The sequence below is a fragment of the Cavia porcellus genome, unplaced genomic scaffold, assembly GCF_034190915.1.
Source record: "Cavia porcellus strain 051 isolate PalLab524CR breed Dunkin Hartley unplaced genomic scaffold, mCavPor4.1 scaffold_20, whole genome shotgun sequence".
In the NCBI taxonomy this organism is placed as follows: domain Eukaryota; kingdom Metazoa; phylum Chordata; class Mammalia; order Rodentia; family Caviidae; genus Cavia; species Cavia porcellus.
The window spans coordinates 58,833,891-58,861,394 of NW_026947503.1; the positions used below are offsets into that span (position 1 = coordinate 58,833,891).

General features: G+C 40.0%; 1 protein-coding gene across 8 annotated transcripts in view; it reads right to left on the reverse strand.

The window, feature by feature from the left end:
* Positions 1-27,504, reverse strand: part of Greb1l (GREB1 like retinoic acid receptor coactivator) — a 223,124-nt gene that overhangs the window by 106,157 nt on the left and 89,463 nt on the right. For 7 of the 8 annotated variants that reach the window (XR_010041495.1, XR_010041494.1, XM_063231865.1 and 4 more), the window contains exon 3: positions 4,554-4,664. The exons of the other annotated variant lie outside the window; for it this stretch is intronic. The gene's annotated coding sequence lies outside the window, so the exon portion shown is untranslated. The remainder of the gene's footprint in view (positions 1-4,553; positions 4,665-27,504) is intronic. 8 annotated transcript variants of the gene reach the window in all.

The window sequence follows — 27,504 nt, forward strand, 5'->3', positions numbered from 1 at the left end:
ATTGCTTACAGCAATAAAATTCTTTATAGAAGGCAATTCCTTGTTAAGGCACTACTGATTACAAATTTCTTCATTAGAAATATTCGGAAGGGTAGCTCAGAGGCAGAGGATGCACAAGGCTCGGGTTCAATCCCAGACACTTCCCTCCCCACTAGAAAAATTACTGATGAGAATGATGATGTATAACTTTTACACAAATCAAACATACTTCTTACAAATTCTCATATGGCTTATAATCCAAAATTAGTAGCAAGCACATACTTAAAGTTCTTTCTTTCTTTTAGCATTTCATTTATTTATTTTTTATTAATTTTTTGGTGCTGGGGATTGAACCCAGGGCCTCTTGTATGCTCTAACCCTGAGAGTCCCTGCCTCCCCAACCTATTTATATTTTCAAATTGGTATGTGCTCACTCTTATGTATTTATATTAATTAAGCCTAGTGTTGGTCTAACTCCTTTAACTAAACAGATTAAGATTTTGTGAGTCTCAGCCAATTACACATTAAGCAGGTTTGAAGAGATATTATCTCCTTTCCAAAAAATACAAATCTAACCATGCATTCAAAACAAAAGAGTTTTTATCTCAGTTTTATTCATCTTTCTTGCTGAGAATCTGTAAAGAATACAACATTAAGAGATAAAATTCTCAATCTCTTTCAGTAGTTCTATACATTTAAAATTGAGATAAATCTATTTTGACAACTTCTAAAGTTGAAAGTACTTTGCATAGTGAAATACACAGCCCAAGTAACTTAATTCTAAAATTTACCATCTTGGCAACATACTTAGAGATATGAAATACATCCTATATCCTAGAAATAATTGCTGTAATGTGTTAACTGAATTTATAATAATTATTAAAAACATAACTATAAGATGAAATACAATGCTATTTTTCCTTTGTGAAAGAAAATTATATGTTACTACTAAAAATCTTTACTTTCTTTCCCGAAAAGCCAAAAATTCTTAAGTAAAATAAACACATCTTGTCAAGCCTCTCTGGAACTAGTATAATTACCAGAGGCAATCCCTGTGTAAGATCAAAGAAGCAAAACAATAATAGGCAATGTGTGACCTCTACCGTGTCACCAGAGACCAATTTTTCAACAGGAGAAGAGTCAATAATACAGAACAGAAAACATTAAATAACGAGAACCGTTTCCCAAGTGTGGTTTACCACATCCATCAAGATTGCCACAGAGATTTCAGTCTGTATGGTTTTAGAAAACAAACTTCTGGGGATTTATCACAACAATCATTGAAATTTGCATAAAATACCAGAGGCAAAAAGTAATTTTCCAAATGCAGAGAACTTCAAAAGAGACTGTCTACACTGTAAGCTGTTGGAAGAAAAGCGCAGATGCCTGGATAGTTTGCACACCACGCTCACCTAATTTCACTATTTAAAAATTCTCTCTGTTCAGTTTTCCTTAAATTCTTGAGAAAGAGGCAATGAACATTAACCAGATAAACATAACTAGTAGCAACACATTAAAGATTTGTTCAATTTTCTTGGATTCATTTTGTTTTCATTAACAGTAATGGTAGGCTACCAAATCCAGAAACAGGGTTCCTTTGTAATGCATTTGATGACTAAGAATTATAGGGGTGCAAGAAAGAGCAGAGAATCCCCACCCACAGTAACCACAATAATACAGCGGCACATTTAAAGTGGACTGTTTAAAGGTGCTGCCAATTAGACTGTGCTTTGTAATCAGCAAACTTTGATCACTTTTCTTAAATAATATCAGCAAACTGTCTTCTTTCAAATCGAATGTGAGTTTGTCTGAATTACTTAACCAGTGAGGCAGTATTCCAGTGTAATTCAGAGCGCACTGACAGAGGGAGAAGCAGCCGAAGAGGAAAACCCTGGAAAGCGGGAACAACTGTGCACATTCCGTTTCCACGGATCTCTGGCTCTTCCCCCTCCATCTCTCCACTGTCATCCCCTGTCCTTCCCTCCACTTATCTTATTAACATTGCTAATTGTATTTGTCAGTTATGCCACAATTTCAATGCTACTTAAACAGCTGTGAGTTTTCTCTTGGCAATTATCAGTCACTACACTTAGGTTTCTAAATTAGTTGTTGAAAGGTGTTTTAACCTTGAGAAAAGAGCACACTGTTAAGCCTCACATTTATGTGTATATTCTTTTAACAGGAGTAATTATTTGAAAAGGGTTGAAAAAAATCATACCATAAATAAATATATTGGTAACTAAAATTTATAAATCGATTGTGAAAATGTTTAGCAAAGCTTACGTATTTCTTACCATTTTACTTTTTTCTTACTATACATATTGTCATGTGTACTTTCTATATATGTACATGTATTAAGTGTATAAATTAGACCACTGAAACACTACTGAATCCCTTTAACTGTTTCTTTTTACTTGCAGGTGACTGACACCTTTAGAAAATGTCCATAACCACGTCAGAGGTCTCTGAGGTCATAGGGGAGCCCAGGTCTCACCACATGTACATATTTTTCCTTTCTCCATCTTTTTTCCAAGAGCAAAGTCCTGCCGTATTGCTTCCCACCTCCAAGCCTGTGCTGGGCAAGCTCTCCACTACTGAGCTACACCCTCCAGCCCTCTATTGCTGCCCTTACTCTCTAATCTTGACTCTGACATTGATTTTCTTCTTATTGCTATAAAATGGGTAAGGAACATTTTCAGGGGAGATACAGACTTAAGATCTGTGGTGGATTTAGCTCAGTGTGGCGTAAGCACCTGCCTGGCAAGTGTGAGGTCACGAGTTCAATCCCCAGTACCAAAAAATAAAAAATAAAACATAAGACTTAAGATCGGTTACTAACGCACAACCCCTCCTATTAGCTATTAACAACTAAATTTAAAATCTGTAAGCCAGGACAGGAGCATGGCTCAGTGACCAGAGATTTCACCTAGCATGTGCATGGCTCTGTGCTCCTTACACACATGCATACACGCACATGCACACACTTTCAGAAAACTTGCATTCCACGTGCCATTTACTCCCTGTTAAAATAAATTCAAATCATAGCTTTTTAGAATTAACAAGATTTCATAATCCCCTCCTGTGGGTGGGTACAGTCACAGGGGTGCGGAATAGTTTTTAAACTAACACAGGCTCGCTCCTCACCCCTTCCTCCCCACGTCAGCTCACTTTCTGCTCAAAGGGAAGAAAAAGTGATCTTTTAGCAGTGCGCACTTCTTCCCCAAGACAGAAACATTAAAATGATAAACCTTTTGGAAAGCACAGTACACTGCAAACCCTGACGTCCTTTCAGGCCTCTATTGACTCCTGAGTCCTCGCCAACATTTGGTAAGGATTACCCTTTCATTAGACAAAAGCGAGCATTCCTTAGATAAATCAGGAGTTTTTGCCATGAGACTCATAAAACCTTTTCACAACACAGATTTTCAAGAGAACCCTTTAAGGTTTTAGGAGGCTGCTCCTTTTACTAAGTAACAAAATACACCCCACCGAGTCTCACTGACCCCACTCAGCTGTCCTTTGACCTCTTCAATTGTTGGAGCCTAACTCCAGGGCCCACAGAATTTGCCTCCCATATCAAAAAGGCTAATGTTGCTTCCTCCTAGCACCTGGTGAAACAAAATGCAACAGTTCTCTGTCTTTCTTCTGCCTCCTCCTCTCCCTCTCTGACTATCTTCCAGATGTTCCAGGCCCAAATGTTGAGCCAATACTGGGTTTCAGTCTCTGCGCAGTCTCCATGAAGGAACAAACAGGGACCAGGCTGAAGTGGCAATGACCCTCTTGTTCTTTTTGGCCTCAAAAGGATACAACAGGTCATAAAAGAGGAAAAGATCTTTGGCCTCCCTTAGAAATGCCAGGCTATTTAAGCACATTGTAACCCCCAAAAGGATAGCAACAGTGGTGGTTACGTCCCTTCTGATGGACGAGGGTCACGGAAAACACTCCCTCCAAATCCTCAACTCCAAGCAAGCTTCTGATTTTCTTTGACATAGAGAAAAAGCAATATAATATAATTTTTTCCCATTTCTAAATGAAAAGTCTTTCAAGATAGTAGAAAAACCCTCACAAATTTGTTACAACAGGGGCTGGGGATTGGCATAAGTGCCTGCCTGGCAAGCACACAGTCCTGAGTTCGATCCCCGTTTAAAAAAAAAAAATGTTACAACATACATCTCAGAATATATTGCTATGAGACACATTTTAAATACAGATATTTGGATTGTGTATAAAAGCCAATAATCTAGAAGTCTCACTTAGATATTTTGAAAAATAAAATCACAGTCAACAAAGGAGAATTTTAAAAACCCTGCATTCTTATTTTCTTAATTTAGGTATATAGAAAATACAGAGCTTTTTATAATGCCTTTACTGCTGTCTAAATTTTGCTGGGAAGTAGGATGCGGAGGAGACAGGCAAACAAAGAGAAGGGGTTCACAGAAATAGCTGCTCCATCAGTTTAAGGACTAAACATCGTAGCTTTAATCAGATTCTAAAAATAACCTCCTGAAACCAATCAGATTTTGAAGGAAAAACGGCATGTGTGTATGAGGGGAGCACATTTAATTATACAATACCTTGGTTTATTTATTAGCATTTTTGAATCATGTTCATGATTAAATCGGGCAGTCAACACTTCAGGGAGAGCCTGTTGCCTAGATTAAAACTTGGTTAAGGCTTTCTTGCACCTGTAAAAACATAAAAAATAAAAAAAAATATATAAAAATATGAGTTAACTGTGCATTATATTCTATACTATGACAAATATCCACAGTTCTACAAATGAGAATGAAAAAATAAGGATCAAAGCTTTATGCAACTCCATAGACACCATAACTGGCCAATACACAAATATTCTTCCTTCCTAAATATTCCCCCAAAATCACTAGTTATACATCCTTAAAAATAATTCCTGCCATTCTTACAGTTTTCCCCACTAAATTTACACTTAGTAAATGCAGTCCTTGAATTAGTCGTCTACTTTGCACTTCTTGGCAGGTGTTAATGATAACAGCTCACTGAATATTTTTGTTTTTAGTAATGAAATTAGTGAGAGAGCCGGGGGTTTACCTCAGTGGCATAAGTGTCTGCCTGGCAAGCACAAGGTCATGAGTTCGATCCCCAATTCCAAAAAACCAAAAAAAATTAGTGTTAAAGTAATTTTCTTTTCTTTCTTTTCTTTTTTTTTTTTGATACCAGGGATCAAACCCACAACCTTGGGCTTACCAGGCAAGTGCTTAAGCCACGAGCTAAATTCTCAGCCCTGTTAAAGTAATTTTCTTTTTTTATGAACCTTTGTAATCCCTGATACCTGACCATAATGAATCTACTCAAAAAGCCATAAAAAATGTGCAATATAGTTAATAATGACAGACATTAGTTATAGTTTTTAAAATTAATACCTTATTTTCAAGAAAAAGCCTCCAATAAGAAAAACAGCTAGTGGTTACTAACCCTTGAAAAGTATATTTCTGAAAATAGTTAATTATAATTACATGTAGTTGGCTGAAAATTATAGTAAGTCTATGATTTTCCCCTATTTAAGTAGATTATGGTCAATAGCTACCACTGTATGGGAAAATTAGATATATAAAGAATAAAGTAAAATAAAAACTATTTGTCATCGATTTTTATACATAACTTAGAAGTAGTTCTAGTATTATCTTTAAAAAAAAAAGCATGTTTCTAAGGATGTAGTAATTTCAGTGTGAATATTTTTAGCACTAAAATGCTTGAAGTATTGTTAATTTATAAATAACATTAAATAAAAACTGATTTTTATTTTATTTTTATGCTAACGAGAGAAAAGGACCATTTTAGATTTTGGAACAAAAATATTTATCTGACTTCTCTTATCATTGAAGAATGTCTTTGGGCAAAAGAATAATTTAGAATGCAAGACCTAGATTTTCAAACACACATATTTCCCATGGCCCGCACACAGACAGATATCTTTTTTGAGCCAGGAGCCTTGCTACCTACATCCAAACCCAAAATTACCCCATATGGTCAGCAAGGTCAAACTGCATTACTACCAATGAAAACTATATGACTCCACAAGGACCATAATGATTAAAAAAAAAAAAAAAGCCAGTAATCCAATTCCAATTCTTTGGAGTCTAAAATCGCTAATTTTTGGCCACGTGCTGAACACTTCACCTGCTAGTAATGACATTTTTGTATTTTCTTCTAATTACACTCAAAGCTAAGACCTTTGGCCCCGGGCCACAGACCCCTATTCAGGCTGCACACATTCTCTTAAACGACCTGATCCTTTGTTGTCACTTACTCTTTCATCTATTATTTACACCCATAGAGAAAAAAGATACTCTCCCATTTGTATAGCTTAAGGCTTCTAATCATCTTAATTTCTTTACCTTTCAACCTATAGTCTTTTCATAGTCAAATGCCAAAAAGTTTGACAAAATCATTTTTCCCTCAATTACGTGACCCTCCTTTCCCTTCCCTCACTCCCCAGCCAGCCTCCTTCCTGCGCCTCGGCTGACACTGAGAGACTGTGTCAGCCAGGATGTACCAATTTTGACCTTCACTAAGAAAATGAACATAATACAAATCTTAACTTGTTTGAAAATTATATTTTTCTCTGATCAAGGAGCCCAGTCAATGAAGCTGAAGATTACTTACAACAATTTAAAATCTCTCCCAGCCTCCTTTTAAGCATAAGCAAAGAATTTCAGGATTCTCTTGCGAAAATGCCAAACCATTCACAACACAGTAGAGGTTAGCTATGTGGCCAAAACTTTTCAAACATCTGAACATCTACAACTGCTCCGTAGCTTATGAAACAGAGAGGAAAGAAGAAAAGAGAGAAAATAAAATAGAAAAACCCGAGGATCAATTTTGAATTTAATCTTTACAACATTTAAATACTACTGTACTAATTCGCCACACAGCAAAATCACCATAGAAAACATTCTCTACCATGACTTTCTTCCCAACACTTTGCCCAGACTTTAAAAAAAAATGTCCAAACACGTTTTGTAAACTTGAAGCCCGGAACTGTTTACCATGATGCCGATGTCCGTCTCAGATCATGACAGCCACCAACAGATTCTGACTCCCAAGACGTTTGTAAAATGACATCTGACCCATCTTTGTGCTCTCTTCTCTTGCTCAGCTTACTCTTGATTTCTAACAGGCTTTCCTTGCTGCCTGTCCCTGTGCAGACCCTTAAGCTCCTTGTCTTTCCTGATTTTCACCATTTGCTTCAGCCAGCAGTTCACTGGAGACCCATCCATCTTGCGCTGCCTAACTGACAGATGCTCTCAGGAAGGGCCACACCGCAGAGAGAACAAAAGATAACATCACCTCCAGGAACTCAGAGAGAAATACAACTGCAACCTTACGACGGGGCTGACTTGACAGACACTGGACCATAAACCTCTTCTAAGTGAAAAAGAAAACAACTGCCACACACACACAAAAAATCTGACACAATCAAAGGCAGAAAAGAGTGATTATTTGCGGATTGCCTTTTCACTCTGTAACCCACTTTTCTCCCCAATGCTTTTATATGGGGCAATTAACTTGCCAAGAGGCCAAAGGAGTTCTTGGGAAAAGAAGTCTTTTTCAAGTATCTTCTTTTATTCAACAATATTCAAAGTGAAATTCATTCACATGTGTGGTTCAGGAAGTCTAGGGCTTGGAGTCAGCATTCTTAAGCAGAACCTCTGTCCGCATAAAGCAGTATCTGGACTCAGAAATGCTGACTCAGTTCTACTGCTGTGAAAAGCACATGCATGCTTGGCAAATTAAAAACACATTAGAAATTTAAAAAGCAGCATGTGACACAATGTCAACAATATGTGTAGCTCATAAAAAAAAAGTTCACCATTCATTCATCAGCCAGCCTCCCAACTTGGGCTAAAAAAGACAGCTAACAAGAGGATTGTGGGAAGGACTGCAGATCTCTCCTAACAAAGGAAAGGTCACATGAACATCTCCCAGCCACAAACTAATGAGAGGGACGCTGTGGAGGCCGGGCGCTCTGTTTGATGTCATCTAGGATTTGGGATTTTGTTGTTGTTTAAAGTCTTACTTTAGAATCATCATAAAACAATAGGAAACAAACAGACCTCTAACACGTAGAAAACATGAAGGGAAAATTCTGGAGAACATAAAAGCAAAATACTAACCTGGAGGTCAATTAAGAAAACTGAGTGATCAATGTTAATTATGGAGATTAACAGCTCATTTTTATAACAGACATCAAACAACACAGAGGAAAACCTGTGATAGCAAAAAAAAAACCACTTATTCTCAAAAATGTCAAATAATGAAATATGTGTTACTTCTAGAGCCAAAATAATCAAGAAGACTCCATCGACATTTCAAAGAAATGTGAGTATCTATATAGCTTGTTTAGTAAAAATATTTTATTTTTTCTTTAAAATTTTGTTTCCACCGCCTTTAAATTACGCTATCATAATTTTTCTTTGGAATAACTATTGACTCTTCTCTGCTCCATTCTCAAAAAAATATATATTAATTTTAAAACTATTTTGTTTTGTGTTTGAATTATCTGGGGGTAAAAAACTTTCAACTCGATAAACCAACATATCCTATGTTTAAATATTTTTTTATGCCTCCCTTATTTCCTCAGACATTTCATTGTGTCTCTACAAATAAAATAGTACACTGTTTCACAAGTTGAGGATTTTCTGGTTTTGGTTTTGGGTTTTGGCTACCAAAGCGAAATTGAGACAAGATAATTAAATGAATGGGTACAGCTGCATTACTCAATGGAAAAAGATTAAATAATGATAGAATAATCATTTTGTAGAATACTTGTTCTAGTATGGACTTGATCTTTAACTAGAAGACTGCTTAACACACAGCTGGCCCAAAGTAAAGCTCCCCAAACCACTCATCCAGCACTCCCAAAAAGTGGCATTCATAGGAGAGAGACATGACCTTGAAATGACAGCCCCATGGCAGAAGGTTCCACAAAAGATCCAATTAAATTATCTACTTTTAAACACAATAGAATCAATATGCATGTAGAAAAAAAAGTACGACCCTGTAGAAAGTTCTCCTGGCCTGACTGATCAGAAACAAAAAACTTTCCTTTTTTTAAAGAACGCTTACAGATCAGAGTCAGTGCCAGAAATCCACACAGGAAAAAAATCCATCAAAATGAAACCCTAAAAGGGTTTAGCCTTCACCATCCTATTTGCACTTCAAAACCCTGTTAGTCCTTCAGTTAAACCCCAGGGCTGAACCATTTCAATAATAAGAGGTGCCCAGAGGTGATTTATCTCCCATTTGGCTTCTGGAAGAAGCTGTAAGTCTAGGAAGCTTCCCTTCCCTCACTGGTTCCCTCCCCCAAGTCTCCACCTCCGTTTGTACAGCCTTGGGTCTATGTCCTCACAAACAACTCTGAGGCCCCTTCCAATCAGATGCAAGAAAGGTCTGTAACTCAAGATTTGGGCAAATTTTCTTGGCAATGATTTGGCAACATGGAATGCTGCTGAGTAATCGCAGCTCTGCAAACACCAGGTTAAACTGCAAGTTCCCTCTGTGATAAGCTGGGGGAGAAAAGAAGCTCCTCACACATGTTCATTGTTATCTGAACTTTTGGAACTTTTCCCATCCACACCCTGATGGGCTCGACCTTTGGACCATGTTAGCCCACTTTCTGCAAGGTGGTGCTCATCTGAATCTAAAGCCTTGCATTGTAAGATATTTTAAAAAATACTAAACCTAGAGATTTCACAGGTCACAGACTCCGAGGTCAAAAAGACCTAAAAGCAGATAATGTTGGACCATTATAGTTCGAATGATTTCTTCTATCCTTGTTATCAAATATGTGTTGTAATTATTGTCCTTCAATTTTCTGCTAGTAAAAGAAACACTGAACAATGTTAAAAGTCATTTAAATTAGGTCTCCAAAGTCATCAGTGTGAAATGCAATAGTTATTTCTTTAAAAATAGAGGATTTTTGGCACAAGGCATGAGTTTCCCACTTCATAATTATAAATAAAAAACATATGCATTTTCCCCCTATTCACTTTGTTTTATTTAAATGAGACCTCATTTTTCTGATAAATTTCACCTATATGCCATAATAATGAGTTGCACCAAATAATTCTGGTAGTGATTACAAATCTATAAATTGAAAACTTTTTATTTCACTAACTTCATAACTTTAGAGACTCCAAAAGAAATGTAATTCATTTCACTTTAAAATATATAAATTTTATTTTATTTTTAGTATATGTTTGCAATATTTAATAATTACATTCATTGTGAGGAATTGGGAAATGTACTTCATTTTAAACCTACTATCAAAAAAATCTTACAAACAAGAAAAATAATATGTGGCTGACAGCAAAAAAATGTAAGAAATATAAAGTTTTGCCAACTGACAGGGATTATTTGTTTTGGGAGTCATTTATCAATAAAAGCTACCTTTCTTTCATTAAAAAACCTACCACAAGCTTTATGTACACCTTATGCATAAATATACTTTCATTTTCAGAGCTTCAAATACCATGAATTTTAGAAAAATCAACCTTTTTAGAAAATGACTTATTCTGTGCTAGTAGTTCAACAAATCTTAGATTTGAGATGACATAAAAGTTCAAACTGCATATATCAAACCAGGGAAAACCAGCAACTAAAAACTAAGGGATATGAATTTTTATGTCACTGAGGCAAACTTTGTCATTAATAGTATTTACAAAAAAAAAATTTCTTAACCTATCACAGGACAGGACCAAAAAAAAAAAAAAAAAGCTTTCCTCAGAGAATCCACAAAAGTAATTGATCCACCAGAGAGGAAATATTCAATCTTCATTAAATATTTATTAGTGCAATAGATTGTTTGGTGCCATTTAGACCTAAAGAAGAAATAGCTCCTGCGTGGTAGGAGAGCGTCACACAGATGGGGCCATTCTCAAGTTGGGAACAATGCTTCAAAATGACAAGACTAAAAACTAGAGATGTGCCATAAAGTGTGTCAGTGGTACTTAAGGTGGATAAACTTTAAGATTTGACTGGGTATGCAACCTGATTTCCTATTAAAGGAGAGTAATAAAGTTTGTACACGAGAGCTACAGTTCCCAACTCTGCCATCTGACCAAGTTGCCGTCTTCCCTGGGCCCCAATTTCCTTATCTATAAAAGGAGGAGGGAATTAAAAGTATTTAGACTAAAAACAATGTAGTGGGCTCTTAAGATGATATAATCTCATATTTGGAAGATTCCGGGACTCCACCAAAAAATTGTTTGACCTAATAAATTCAGTAAAACTGATACAAAGGCCACAAAACCAGCCTGCAAAACTCAGGGGCTTGTTTGTATGAAGAGACAGAGTCTCACTATGTGGTTCAGGATAGTTTTGAACTCTCTAGGTAGCCCAGGCTGCCCTCAAACTCACAGCAATTCTCCTGCCTCAGTTGTCCAAGTGCTGGGATTACAGACATGTGCCACTATGTCCAGCTAAGTGGCATCTTTACACACTAACAATACAAAATCAAAAAGAAACAAGGGAAATAATCCCATTTGCTACAGCAACAAAATTAAATCAGAATAAAACCAACCAACGAAGTAGAAGATCAGTACATTAAAAACTTTATAAAATTGGGCCAGGGATTTAGCTCAGCAGCATAAGTGCCTGCCCGGCAGGTGTGAGGTCATAAATTCAATCTCTGGTACCAAAAACAAAACAAAGAAGCAAAAAAACATACAACCCTGGTGAATACTATTAATACAAATAAATGGAAAGATATTCTATGTTCATGAATTAGAACAATTAATTTTGTTAAACTGTCCATGTTAGTCAAAGTGATTTACAGATTTAATACAACCACTATCAAAATTCCAGCATTTTCACAGAAAGAGAAAAAACAATCCTAAAATTCATATGGAACCACAAAAGGCCATAAGTAAGACAAATAAATCTTGAGAAAAAAAAATATTTAGAGGCATTGCCCTACCTGACTTCAAAACTGACTACAAAATTGTAAGAGAAACAGCATTGTATTAACACAAAAACCCTATATGAAAATAGCTCAGAAACAAATCCATGCTTCACCACTGACTGGTGCTCAACAAAGATGACAAGGACATAATACAGAGAAAGGACTGCCTCTGGCCTTGAATTCACTATTTAATATATATTTATATTAAATAAATAGGTGGTGTTGAGAATATTAGCTATCCATCCATATGCAAAAAATGAAGTCAGATCTTTATCTTATACCATATGTTAAAAACAACTCAAAATGGATTAGAATGTAAATCTAAGACCTGGAATTGTAAAAATACTTAAAACAAACAAAGGCTCTGGGACACTAGTCAGGGCACTGGTTATTTTTATTTTTTGTTTCGTTTTGTTTTAAATATGATTTCAGCCAGGCATGGTGACACATGCCTAAATCCCAGCACTTGGGAGCCTGAGGCAGGAGGGTGGCTCAGGGTTTGAGGCCATGCTGGGCTACAGAGTGAGTTCAAGGCCAGCCTGCACTACACAGCGAGACTGGTACCCCTGCCCCAATAAACACATACATGATTCCAAACACACAGGCACCAAAAAAATTGACAAATGACATGAAATTTAAAAGATTCTCCATAGCAAAGGAAACAATCAACAGAGCAAAAAGACAACCTACAGAATGATAGAAAATATTTGTAAACCATATGTTCAATAAAGAGTTAAAATCCAAAATATATGGAACTTGAACAACAGTCACATAGCAAATAGCTTGATTTAAAAATGGGCAAAGAAGCATTTCTGAACATCTAGACATTTCCCCAAAGGACACAGGGAGATGCTAATAGGTGTACGAAGTGCTCAGCATCATAATCACCTGGGAAATGCAAACTAAAACCCCAAGGAGACGTCACCTCAACCCGTTACGATGATGGAGAGGGTGTGAGCACGGGAACCCACCTTGCACATTGTCAGTGAGGGTGTAAATTCATGCATGAGCATGGAAAAAGCATGGAGGTGCCTTAAATATGAAAATTAGGACTATCCTATATGATCCAGCAATCCCACTACTACAAAGAAAAAATGAGGGGAAAGTCTTCAGAAGAAGTCTGTCTGGGAGTTGAATCAGAGCCATATTAGACCGCATTATGAAGGAAGAACTGTTGGTCATTAAAATTCATCTCACTAAACCCAGAGACATTTTTCGGCGTTCACCAACACGCCCTTAGGACCCATCTCTGGATCTCACGTCGCTGCTTTTCTCATCCAGATGCCTGCTCTCGGTCTCCTCTGCACACACACGGGGTACCACCAGCCCCCCGGGCTTGGCCTGGGAACCACAACATCCCCAGCTAGGGCTTTGCACGGCCTGTGTAAGCCCCGCCTACGGTAAATCAGGGCTGGCTTGTCTCATCAATCAAATATTGCACAAGAGACAACTACGGCTTCTGAGGTCACAGAAGAGCCTGCCTTAACCGCTGGCTTGCTTGCTCTGAAGGAAGGACATGCCGTGAGCACCTCCGAGCACCTCCGAGGAGAGGCCCCTTTCCAAGGCCGGCACCAGCTCAACCCAGTGCATCTTCTCTGTGCATCACGGTGCAAATCAATTCACATTAACTCTTTGCTGAAATCCTTTAAGACTTTGCGCTGTTCCCAGGATAAACATCAATAACCTTCGGATCCCCGCTCACGCTCCAGCCTTGTCTTGCAAGGTTCTCTCCCTAAACACCGTGCTCTGGCAACACTGATCAACCTTTGAACACTTACACTCCCTCCTGCGTCACCCCCACTTCATCCTTGCCTCTGCCTCCTTCACTGGAGATCTGAGCTCCAGCACCACTCCTAGCAGCTCAGGCCTTGGCTACCAGCCGGCACTGACCCTTGAGCATCTCCTGCCTGACCAAGGAGTGGCTCACTGCTGACTCACGCGGCCACCTGCATGATGCGTGAACACTTGGCGTCCTCTGTGAAAGCTGGACTGTGCTTCTGAAATCACAGTACGCCCCGGGATGTTCTCCAACACAGTAGGGACTTGGAAATACTGTGTTGAATAATTTAATATATTGTATAGATCCCTTCTCCAGTGAAGAAGGCAGAAGGCAAAGATGGCGTGGTGGTGACACAGAGAGGGAATGTAAGTGTTTAAAGGTTTGGCCAAGAAATGGAAAATTCATTGGTTACATTACAAAACACTTATTAAAACTGAGTCATTATGCACACCTGTAATCCCATTTATGAGATCAATGACATTATACTGGCGGATATAATGATAGGATTTTTTTCACTTATGCATATTTATTTTCCTGGATGATTACTTGATTGTATTACTGAGAATTGAAACCAGGGTCCTCATACTGACCTACATCCCCATTCCTTTTTTTTTTTTTTTTTTTACTTTTTGAGACAGGGTCTCACTAGGTTACTAAGTTGTGCAGGCTGGACTCAAACCTGCCATCCCACTATCAGTCTCTCAGTGTGCTGGGATTACAGGTATGAACCACCAAATCCAGTTAAAGTTGGTTCTTTAAAAACTTAAGCACACTGAAAACTTAATTCCTGTATGTTTTAAAAAATTTTTTATTTTTATTTTTGTCTTTCTGAGACAGGATGTCACTATGCAGTTGAGGCTGGCATTGAACTTACTATGTAGCCCAGGCTGGCCTCGAACTTGCAGCAATTCTCCTGCCTCAGCCTCCCGAGTGCCAGGATTACAGGCGTGTGCCACCACACTGGGCTTCTCAGGGATAAATCAGTTTATGTGTGTTCACATCGCAAAGACCACACCACAATCTCCTTCCTATGTAACGTCTACTGTTCCAAGTCAGTGAATTTGCTTTGTATATGTACAAATTGCTCTGCAGAAACTTTCCACATGATGCAGGAGACAGTCTGAAATGGATAATTCCCAGGACGAAACACACATTTATAACAGAGCATTTGAAAACGTGTTAACAACCTATGTCAGTTTAAATATACTATCACACATACCCAAATGTAGTATTAATTTCTATCAATTTGATTTTCTTGCATTTCTGCACCAATCAGCCTATGCCTCGCTGTGTCTTTATTAAAGTGGTCCATCTCCCGCCCTCAACTTTTCAGACGTTCTTAATTCTTTTCTTACTTTTTTTGCCTTTAACTTTTTTCCTGTAACCCTTTGTTACTCACCATGGTTGTGGGCAAGATTTGGCATATAAAAAACAAAGATGTCATTAAATTATTATCTTAAAGGGAAAACTTCAGGGACTGAAGATGAGCTGGTGGCCCGCTGGAGGCTCTACTCGGTAAGCAGCGTGGTTACCTTAAATGTTTTGGGGAGCTGCATCTCTGTGTTTAAACAAGAGTTTTCCTACTTTAAGGATATTTTTCAAAAAAGTTCTGCCTTTTAACTTTTGAATAGAGAATGTACTGACCTGTTGATATATCTGGAAACGTGGGCTTCTGAGTGCTCCCAACATGAAGAAGTGATAAATGTCTGAGGTGACAGAGAGCTGGTTACCCAGATCTAGTCACTACCTGTCGCATTTCTGCATTAAAACATCACATGGGACTTCATAAATATGTATAATTATGCATACAGCTAAAAATAAAAATATATTTAAAATATGATGAATTAGGTTAAAGGCTAAAAAGTCATTCTAAAAGTAAAAACCTAAAAGTGGAAAAGATGATAATGTCCCTTTAAATCCTTGTCAAACAAGCTGGGTGTGGTGGTGCACGTTTGTAATCCTAGCACTTGGGAGGCTGAGGCAGGAGGATCCTTGGAAGTTCAAGACCGGCCCAGGCTACAAAGCGAGCTCAAGGCCAGCCTGAACTGCATAGCGAGATCCTGTCTCAAGAAGACAGAAAAAAAATTCTTGTCAAACAGTCTGTCCACATAGGAAATGACTTTCATTATCATTTTAAAACAGATACCCTTCATATTTTAAAAGTGTGTGCAGTAACAAGGACAAAATGAACACACACAATTTTGTGCTTTAAGTTGAAAAATACGTGGAAGATCTGAGAGGAAAACTCAGTGGAAAAGCCCTTGTCTAGCAGAGCACTGAAAAAACCTTTTGAGGTTGTTCTTTTTTTTTTTTTTAAATCAGTACCAGGGATCAAACTCACAACCCTGTGCTTACAAGGCAGGTGCTTACAAGGCAGGTGCTTATGCCACTGAGCTAATTCCCCAGCCCCCTTGAGGTCTTTCTATAAGAGCAGATAAAGCTCTTGTTGTTCTGCCATGGCCTTGGAGAATTTCCTGGCTTGGAGGTCCCGTAATTATTTTGAAGTAGTTCATTAATGATGGACACTTAAAGTTTCCAATCTTTGTTATCACTACAGAGAGGGTAATAACCTTCCCTACATTGATACAAATTATCGCTGCCTTTGTTGGATAAACACCTCAGAAGTGACAGCTTACATTTTATTAAATATCACCAAACTGGCCTTCATAAGGGCTGGACCTGTTATGCTTCCATTAATAATTCATACCCGCCCAAGCTTTCATCAGTGTAGCAAACCACCTACTTTAGTAACTTTGCCCATCTGAAAAGTAGGAAGAGGATTTCTTACTGTCTTTTAAGAATGAGACTGTATACATTCCAAGTGTTTAAAAGCGTTTGGATTTTCTTCTCTGAAAGGTGCAGTTTCCATCTACTTTTCTAGTTCTTGGTTTTCTTAAAGATTTATGAGACTTTATATATTAAGGAACTTTATCCCATGTGTTGGTTACATTTTCCCCCAGTTTGCATAAATCTTGACTGTGACTATGCTTGTGCTTGTTACTTTTCCTGCAGGCGCTTGTAAATTTTATTGGTTTATTTTATAATATAGAGAAGCACGGGTCTTGTGCGTGCTAAGCAAGTGCTTCTACATTGAGCTACACACCTAGCCCCCAGTTTCAACTTCTGTTGCTGCTGTTGTTGAAACAGTGTCTAGTGCAGTCCAGGCTGGCCGTGAACTCACAGTGCTCCTCCTGCCTTAGCCCCTGAGGGCTGGGATTACAGGCATCACCACCCTGCACGGCTCAGTTTTAACCTTTTTTTTTTTTTTTTGGTACTGGGGATCAAACTCACAACTCACACTTGCTGGGTAGGCGCTTGTGCAGTTGAGCTATATCCCCAGCCCCTAGTTTTAACTTTTAATAATTCAATTATTAAATGTGAAGCAGGTGCCTAGAAACACAGAACTCTGTTTACTTGAGTAATCTGAGCCAGTGCTGTAGTTCCTAGAGGTCCTAAGAAAGCAAAGGAGCAGAATAGAAGGGGAAAGAGAGATGAAATAAAAGCTACCTGAATAAACACCATCAACAAAGGTGTTATTTTTCCATTTAGAAAAGAACATAAACATTGTCGGCTTATTGATTATTTTATGAGGGGAACAAAGTGCAGATTTTCATCACAACCGTCTTCTCTTGTCACCATCACATGGGGGGAAGCCCAGAACTCCGCCCTTGCAGCCCCCAACAGCAGGTGAGGAGCAGTAAGGCGGTCTGAGGCGGCCACAGCAGCCCGCGGTTCCCACTGCTAACCCTCTGCCCACTTCCCACACATGCTCCTCCTTGGTCTAATCCTCGAGTGACTCCTACATCCAATTCCACAGACTGTACGATATTTTCTGAAAGTCACCTTTGGATTCTGCTCTCCCCTCAATCTCAATACGTCAATTTATGTCCAAAATCAATACCCCCAAAATGAAACTCATTATGTATTATTAAAGTCATTCCAGTTCCCTGGTTCCATGATTTTATTCATTTTATACACTTAGGAAATATGTGAGTCATCCAGGGAATATGACAAAGGCAGCCTTACTCGCAAAGAGATCCCAATCCAGAGGTGACGGCAAACCTTTACATGAGGAAGTATTCACTGGAAGTAAGAACAAAGTGCCACAAAAGTGTAGAGAATGAGCAACTCTATTTGGGAGTCTGACAAACTCAGGACCTGCTGAGGAGGGGACACTGAGCAAGCAGTTCCCGGAGACAGCAGCCCGTAGAGAGCTGCCACCAGGACCCGTGTGATGGCCCAGCATGTGGGTAAGAGAGAGCCGTGGGGAACACTGTCACCAGAGAGATGAGGAAAGCAAGAGGAGAACCCAGCAAGGCAGGGGAAGAGGGCAGAGAGGGGAGGTGGGCAGCTGTGGGAACGGTGAGATGGCAGGAAGGAATAATTTGCAGGAGAGACACATGCAGAAGGAGGTTCCTCCCTCAAAGTGTTCTGTTGGGCAAATGATGATAGTGAAGAGAGAGGAGGCTGTGAGGAGCGGGCTGGGCAAGGGGAGAGGAGGAGAAACAACCACGCAGCCACAGCCGTGAAGGCCGCCCCACAGGCACGGGCCTCCACGATCCAGATCCATCACAGAGAGGTTCTGTGAGCTTGGGTTATTACCTCCTGACTTTATGAGGCCGAGAAAGAAACTTCTAACATGTTGAACATTTTCTGTCATTTGTAGACAACTGTAACTGATAACAGAGAGAAAGGTCTTAGAAGAAAAAACAAGAACCTCTCATGAGCATGAAGACAGAAAATAACACAGTGTGTTCAGAAAATGAGACCAAAACCAACCCAGATTGGCACTGCAAGAGTCCCAGGTGTGAGAAAGGGAGAGAAAAGATGGAAATGTATGCGTAGGTGTTAGGAGTTGAAACTGGATCCCACAGATCCAAAGTGGCCATGAAAGCATTAAGCAAAAGAATGACACGTACTCCCATGGAGTGGCTCATGGCTGTAATCCCAGCTCGGGGGAGGCTGAGGCAGGATGGGTGCAAATTCCAGCCTGGGCAGCTCAGTGATTTAGTGAAACCCTGTCTCAAAAGGAAAAAAGGAACAGAGGGAGGAAGGGGGAGAGGGAGAAGGACAGAGAGAGAGAGAGAGAGAGAGAGAGAGAGAGAGAGAGAGAGAGAAAGAGAGAGAGGGAGGGAGGGAGAGAGAGAGAGAGAGAGAGAGGAGGGGGAGGGAAGAAAAGGAAAGAAGGCAGGCAGGCAGCAGGATTTGTGGCTCAGTGTGAAAGTTTTGGTTCAATGCTCAGTACTGAGGAGGACAAGGAAGAAGGGAGGAGGAGGACAAGAAGAAGACTAGAAGTTTCCATCTCAGCTTTAGAGATGCCTCTAGTGGCAGTCTGGAAAGTGTTTATGAGAGACAGAGACTGGATTCTGGGGAAATGTTTAGAAATGTGGATACAGATTCTCTGGAGTCTGGGAGGGAGGATCCTGTCAGCCCAGATGGTGCAGTGACAGGAGGGATACAGAGGACAGGGCGCACCTGGGGAGCACCTAGGGCTTGATGACTACTTGCATGGGAAGGAAGAGAACAGCCCAGGTCTCCACCCATGTTATTTCTCTCCGTCCCTGCGTGTTGTGGTTTAATTCAGGTTCACCACTGCCTCGGTGACTCATTCAACAGCCATATACAGTGCCCTTCCTGTGTGTCAAGTCCAGAGACACAAAGATGAGCAAATTGGAAATGATCCTTGCCCTGACTGATCTTAAAGACATCAATGACCGATGCTTCACATGTGATACATCATTCAATCCCTGCAACAGGCTGTAAGTACTACAACTGTCCCTGGTTTTTAGATGAGATAATCAACTCTTAGAAAGTTTAATACTTTGCTCAAAGCTAACTCCTACGTGGGAGAGCCAGGAATTAGACATGGAACCATCTTATTTCAAAGCCATGTTCCTAATCATTTGACTGTGCTACTTTCTCATGTAATTATATCTCATGCGTTACAAAACTGCGACAATGAGTCCATTGGCTTGCATTATTAGCTTCCTAACTGGACGTCCTTTCTGCACGTGACATGTTCCAGCCACAACCATTTTTTAAAATGCAAATTAGGATGCATGATGTTGTGTTCTTTGCGTTGGGCACTCTGAGGTGAGGTCTTTGGATGAAAGCCAAGGCAATCACTTTGTGGCTATTACTGGTTTTGAGACGGCTGTGAAACATCTAGGGACATGGCCAGCAGGAATTTGGTAGACAAGTCTGAAGCTCCAGGAGAAGCCAGGGTTGGAGATAACGCACCTGGCATTGCTAGGAGTTAGGGCTCAGCTAAAGGAAGGCAGCTGCTGGGACCGATGGTTCAGGGCCTCCGGGAAATAAGAGGCACCAGCCTGCGGAAAAAGAGGCAGTTGGGAACAGGCTTGAAGAAACTGCCATTAATTTGGAGTGATCAGAGACAAAGATGACACACCTGCACCAAGTGCAAAGATACGATTTAGTAACACTTAGAGTGCATGCCGATGAATTGATGGTGATACTGGTCTCCAAGAAGGAGGGATTTTCTCCAAACGCAATCTCAACTCAAGCATAGCAACACTTGCTCAAATTTAATCTTAATTGCTCCTTTCTTTTCTTTTAGTCTGATTCAGGACCCTGCAAGTTCCTGCAGCATCCTGAATTACCTCTGACTTGCTATTAGACACTCATCCTATAAGGTTCTACTGAAGGCCACCTTCCTTTGAAGTTTGACATCTCTGTTGTCTTCATTGTTTTTAGCCCCAGCAAACTCACACAGTATGAACTTAATCCTTGTTTCATCTCCAGGTTAGGCTGTAAACTCCCCGAAGCAAAGAACTGTGGCTTTATCATCTTTGTAGGAATATCACCCCAGCACACACCTCACCTACAATGTGTCATCATCATTATAAACGTTTGTGGGATTGGGATGACTGTGAACTTGCATCTGTAACAGAAAAACTAACCAACTATCTAATACTAACAAGCAGAATTTTAAGTGTTCAAACTAGAAATTCATAGCTCCACCTTTCATTCTGCTTTCCACCAAGAGAGAGGAAGAATGCCTGCTCCTTGGTACCCTGTTCTGGGTTTGGCATTGGAGCTCAATTGCCACCTCCCTGAATTCTGTGACATGGATAAGCTGCAGAGCATTGCTGGGCTTCCTGAATCCTTATAGTAAAATTTAAGAGGTTGAACCCAAATAATTGTCCCTTCTTGCTCTAAAACCCAAAGGCCTTTGAACTATACTGGAAACCATGGTTATGTGATGCACAGTTAATTATGGGCCCTGTGCGTCCCTGTCGGGAAGGGGCAGATTCTTCCATTATTGGGTTACAATCTACAAGCACATTGCTTCTCTAGTGGAAGATGGTAAACTCTTGTATTTAGTTCCTACTTTGACTTCTGCCTATTTCAATGGTAGATTTATGCCAAATGCACTGACTTGGCACCTTGGTTGACACTAAGCAGGAGGCTTATGAAACTCCCCTGTGGATCTTGTGTGCACCTTGTTAACACAACCCTCTTTATGCAGATAAGAAACCTAGAGTGTTAATGAGTTAATCAAGATTACAGAAGTACTAAATAGCAAGGCTAGTGCCAAAATTCAAGGCTCCAGTCTTTTTTCCCCTCTCAACAACCAAACTGGTCAAAGACAACGAAGGTGACAGATGAAGGTGAAATGCCAACCCGTTGAGTTTAAACAGACTTCACTTTGTTCCTCCCAGGTTCAATAATAAACAGTTCTGGTGATTAGCATGAAGGGCTGGCAAATGAAACATCTGATGCCTAAACAAAAATATTTGCATTTTTGTACCACAGTCAATAAATCACTTGTTAAAATTAAAGTAAATGGAAAACAAGGAAAATCAGTAAACCCAGAAGACATTTTGCTCCACTCTTTTGCAAGGCAGATGAAACACAAAACAAAATCCCCGTGGTTCATTAGCAGCTAGGGTGCTGAGTCCCATTGTAAATCCCACTTATAAAGGCTCCTGACTACCTGCAGAGCCAAAGAGCACAAATCACATTAGTGAAGACACCAGACAACCAAAGGAAGCAGTGAGGGCCTGGCAAAGCTAGTAAACAAGAGGCAGCATTCCAAATGAATGCCATTGCTAGAGCCTTGCTCTGTAGAATGCCTGGATTTGAGAACCCTAAAGCAGATCAGCTTAAAGCAACAAAGGACTCAAATAAGACACAAAGAACTCACTTTGACACATTAAGAAACTGTCTTCATTAGATCATCAGATATTTAAGTGTAATGTTTTTGAGGCAATAAAGCCTAGAAGAACTCAAATCTCAGGATGGTTACTGAATGTAAATCAGTAACGATCCAAATTCATGAAACAGACACACTGGCCTTTTTAAATCTTAACATTTTAAAAGTTCATAATGACTTTAAAATTTGTTGTCCATATTATTTCATATTTAAAAATGCATTCTACTCAAGAGTGCTACTCTAAACACAAACTAGAAAAACCCAAACCTCTCTAATTATAAGACTCGGCCTCCCTCTTAACCGGTTTAAAATCATGGGCCATCAATTAGGCTGAAATGTTACAAACAGATTGCAGACAGATAAAGATAGTCCCCATAATTTACATAGTCCCAGAAGTCTAAAATCAAAATTGAGGTATAATAATGAGAATCTTGGGGTCAAGGATTAGGTCAGGAGCGCAAGTACCTGCCTGGCAAGCACAAGGTTGTGAATTCAATCCCCGATACTGATAGAATTCTGGCGCGGCTGAAAAGATAAGAAGAATGAAATATAAATGACCTTTATTTTAAGAATGTGGGGAGAGACCCCCTGACCCTCCGGGGTCTGACATTGTCTCTGGGGGCTGGCATTCTCTCCCGCAGACACATGGAGTGGGGGCATACATGTAGCTTAGGTTTGGGGTGGTGCCTAAGGGGCATTAGTGATGCACAGGTAGCCCACTGGTATTCATTTCGGCCTCAGGTAAATCGCCTAGGGGTGGGAAAAGCTGACCTCAAGAGAGAGCCCCCTGGTTCCGCCTCCAAGGCTTTACCTGCTACAGTGTCCGGCCTAGGGCAAGAGTCTTTCAGATACAAAAAAAACAAAAACAAAACAAAAAAAGTCAATGAATTAATCAAGATTACAGAAGTACTAATCCATTTTATTTCAAAGAGGAAAAACAAATTTCAAAACACATCAATCGGGGCAACAATGGTACACACACTGCGCATTGTCACCCCCAAGTCATTCACCCAGAGCACAAGAGATCTGCATTCAATTGTCTGAACAATACCAGCACAAAGCTTTCTCTTCAGTGAACTCAGAGAAATTGTAACTTATATATATTATATACTAATTGCTACAGCTAAGTTTCCACACACACACATACATATGCATATATTGTTTCTTTCAGCTTCTCACACTAGTAAGACAATATGATGTGTACACACGTGTCTGACTGTTTCACTTATGAGTATGTTCTCAAATTGCATTTATTTACCTCCAGTTTATTCTTCTTGATGGCTGAGTAGTACTCCATTGCACAAAAATACTACTTCTTTTTTTACTCTTTCCTCAGTTGACAAGCATTTAGGTTGTTTCCAAGATCTGACTATTATAAATTGTGCTGCTATAAACATGGATGCACATACATTGCCGTGGTAACGATGTTTTTAACTCTTTTGGGAAGGTACTCAGGATGGGAATACCTGGGTCAAAAAGGAAGTCTGGTCCTAGTTTTTTGAGGAATCTCCACACTGATTTCCACAGTGGCTGTACCAGTCTACACTCTCACTAACAGTGGAGAAGGGTTCCTTTACAGCCTCTCCAGCATTTGTTATTGATTCCTTGATAATAGCCAATTTTTTCTAGGGTGAGGTGGAATCTCAGTGTGGTTTTAATTTGCATCTCTCAAATGACCAGTGATGTTAAACATTTTTTTTCACATATTTATTTGCTATTTGTATACATCTGAGAAACCTGTGTAACAGTTTTGAAGTATGGCCATTTTCATGATATTGGTTCTTCCTATCAAAGAGCATGGGCTATCTCTCCATTTTAAATATCCTCTTCAGTCTCCATTATCAGAGTACTGTAATTCTGAATACAGAGGTCCTTTACACCCTTAGGTATTTCATTTTTTGGATGCTACTGTGAAAGGTGTTCTCTGATTTCTGTCTCAGTGAGCTTACTATAAGTGTACAGGGAAACTACGGATTTTTGAATGCTGACTTTGTATCTAGCTACAGTAATGAATTTATTAAATCTAGAAGTCTTTTGGTGGAGTTTTGGGGTTTTCTATGTAGAGTATCATGCCATCTGCAAGTAACAATAGTTTAATTTCTTCCTTTCCTATCTCTAGTCCTTTTATTTTTTTCTCTTGTCTAACTGCTATAGTTAAGTTTCCAAGAACCTTTTCTTGTAATTTCTATTTTCAGAAAGCTAATTTCTCATCGTACCTTCTTAGTTTTGTTTATCATAATCATCCTGCATGAAGAAGGAAAGTAGTTTGGCTCCCACTTTTCTCTGACAGGCACCTCCATTGTTTTATTATATGCTAAGAGGGTCCTAAGTAGGGCCACACTGACGCGGGTTTATTTCTAACAAGCTGGTCTAGGCCAGAGGAAAACTTTGATTTCCATGGTGTTCAGGTAGAAAAATATTGGGAAAGTTTAGGGACTCTAAACTTCCAAACTATTTCGGGTTCACCACTCCTTTAAGTTTTAAAAATTACAAGTCAACCACAGCAGTTAAAGAGTTAAAGGGAAGCACGTTGATCAAGGACTCGAGGCAGAGAGCCACCTTTCAGTCTGGCTGAGGAACAGGAACTCTGTTCTGTTGACAGAAGCCTCCCTGGCTAGTGCTGTGGGTCAGAGACAGGCAAGCTGCAGAAACCGATCCGCCAAGTCAGTGGGCTGGGTGTTTTCAACAACAGCTCTTTATTTGCTGACCGCAGCCCAGAATGCCTGCTTCCACTGACTTAGGGATTCCCTCCATTGCTCCATGATAGCCCGGTAGGGCCAAGAACGACTTTGCAGAAACAGTGCAGGATGTGCTGAGTCACGCTCTCCTCTTCCGACCTTGTGCCTGAGGACAGTGATCTGTGAGGTGGCAACACTCCCATCTCAGAGGGTGTGGGCAGAGGAGTCCCCTCCATGAAGCACCTGATTAGTCAGTGTGTGAATAGCCCCCCTAACACTACAGATACCTAGCATTTCTTCTACTTGAGGGATTGTGGTGATGGGGTCACAGTTACTTTCATATATTATCAGTCCTGAGTGGGGAGCATGGCTTGAACTAGAAGGAATCCTACGCAAACAAAGGAAGTAAAAGAAAAAAAAAAAAAAACTATGTACACAAACCAGCCACCCCTCGCTGCTCGGCCAGGTAACTGGGCGAGAGGTAGTTTGCAATCCACACTGTCAACACAGTGTCTGCTGAAAAAGGCATGAGGATGAGGATGAAAGCACAATTATAAGGCCTGGCTTCTAGAGCTCTGTCACAATGTGATTGCTTTAGGCTGTCAAAAATAATAGACCTATCAATCTAAGTTTGCAAGAGGTTTTTCAATTATCACTGGATGCAACTGGCATCTAAATTGATCCAAAACATCTAAACACCACCTTGCCACTGCCCTGGGTGCTTCCATGCACTCTGCTTCATTTAATGCTCACAATGACACCGTAAAGTAGGGATTATTGCATTCATTACATGAGAAAAGCAGACACCAAAATGAAGAATGACTTGTACAAGAAAGACAGCAAGATTCAAACCCACATCCTTTAAACTCTATACCTTGATGGTATTTGGGGCTCTTTAAGCTAAACTGTACTGTGTTCTTTGTTGTCTAGGCAAAGAATACGAGAAATAGTCCAAGCTCTAATCAAACTCAATTAAAACTCAAGAGAACTAACAAATGTTAGATTGGATACACATAACTTTACTTACACAAATTATAAAAATTCCTGCTTAGAGACTTCTGCTGTCAGACAAAAAGAACTGGTTTCAATTTGGGGAAATAATACCTCATGTTATTCCTGATTTACCAGAGACTTGATGGTAAAAGAATATGAGATTCTTACCCATTACCATATGATTTTGTACAATGACATTCCAACTTTTATTATTTGCTTTTTTTACTTCAAAACTTGTCTTCGGGCAGGTCACTAAGGATTGAACCTAGCACCTCACCCATAGCACATTTTGTACCACTGAGATACACACCCAGCCCCCAAATTTTCTAATAAGATAAATTTAAAACTTACTGCAGATATATGCTTAGCATACAAAGGATGGGGTGAGAGTGGGGGTAACCCAAAAGGACTGGGTTAAGTCCCACCACGGACATAATCTTTACTCTCCTTTACAATCTCCCACATTAATATCCTGGGGGGGGGGGCGGTGTATGTGTCTTTGTTGAGAAGAAATATAGATGGAACCTCTAAAGGAACTCAGGCATGTAGGCTTGTGACAAAAGGTGGTAGAAAGAGCAAAAAGTAAAGAAGTGCAAGAGAATCCTAGGAAGGAGGAGCTCAGAGAAACAAGTGCTCATGGGTACAGAGAATCAAGAGACAAGGGATGTGAAGTGAGCGAGAAAGAATAGAAAACACCTTCCCATTGGATCCAGCAACTATACAGCATTGATACATTAGACCTGGATGTAACAAAACAAAATCTGGTTGGAATTACTACTGACCTTTCCTGCTGAGACCAATACGACCAGATACTTTTTGTTTTGTTTCGTTTTGTTGAGAAACGTCTTGCTACATGGTTCAGGCTAATTTTGAACTCACTTTGTGGCCTTGAACTCACAGTGATCCTCTTGCCTCAGCCTCCCAGGTATGGGATTACAGGTGTGCACTACCACGCAGGGCTCCTTACTGACTTTAGGACTGGAGAATTAATTGCTTTGTGCTTTAAAATGGGAACAAATCAGTCAGGGTACCTTCTAAGCCTCTGCCATCCTGTTCACCATGCTTGGAATTTCTCTAAGACTATGGTCCGAGCAGAAGAGTGTGAAAGGCCTTTGGGCCATGGGAGCAGCAGCTGTCCCCCTCGCGAGGCGGACTTGCCATCCCCCATCCCAGGACCAAGCTTTTGGAACAATCCTGGATCCTGGTTTACAAAGAGGGTGTATGTTCCTAAAGAACACTGAAGAATGTTCAACTCTGTAATGAGAGGCATCAGCTCTATTCAATTCTGAAGTAGAGGAAGTTGCAAGGGATACTTGACATCTCTATTCATGGAGAACTTAAACAGGACAATCCCGACATGACTGAGTTCCAGCTGCTAAAGTACTTCACTCTAGAAGGGATGCTAAGAGGGAGGGGAGTTCTGAGAAACTGGTCCAGGAGAACAGAAGGGTGGAGGCGAGGCTAGAACAACATGGGAGACGTATGTCAAGATAGATTTGGTGCTTAATAAATACCCATGTGCCTCTGAAATCAAGGCCCTGCTGCCTGTGACATCTTGCTCCAGGTTGCCAAAGTCAGTGTGTGCCATTGAGGGAGATGAATTGTTGTATGAATTGAAAAAGTAGCTACATTAAGTAGAGTGCACACACAGAAATAAATATGTCACTTGATTTGAGAAGAACCCAGTGCAAAATCTGCCTGCTTCTTCACGTTTCTCACTGCATTGTTGTCACAGGCCCTGTTTGGATGCTATCTGACGTCCCCAGTGCTGAGGGCTGTTTTTCGCCTGTGTAATGGTGGGACTGGACTATTGGTGAAGCAGTCAAAGCCTTTCCTTGTGGTGGTCACACAGGATACCTTGCAGAAGGAAGGGAGACACCTGATTTGCACCCTCAGACACAGCAAAGGGAGCCTGTGAACTTTCAACAAGAGAGGCAGCGTTGTACCTGATGGGGGA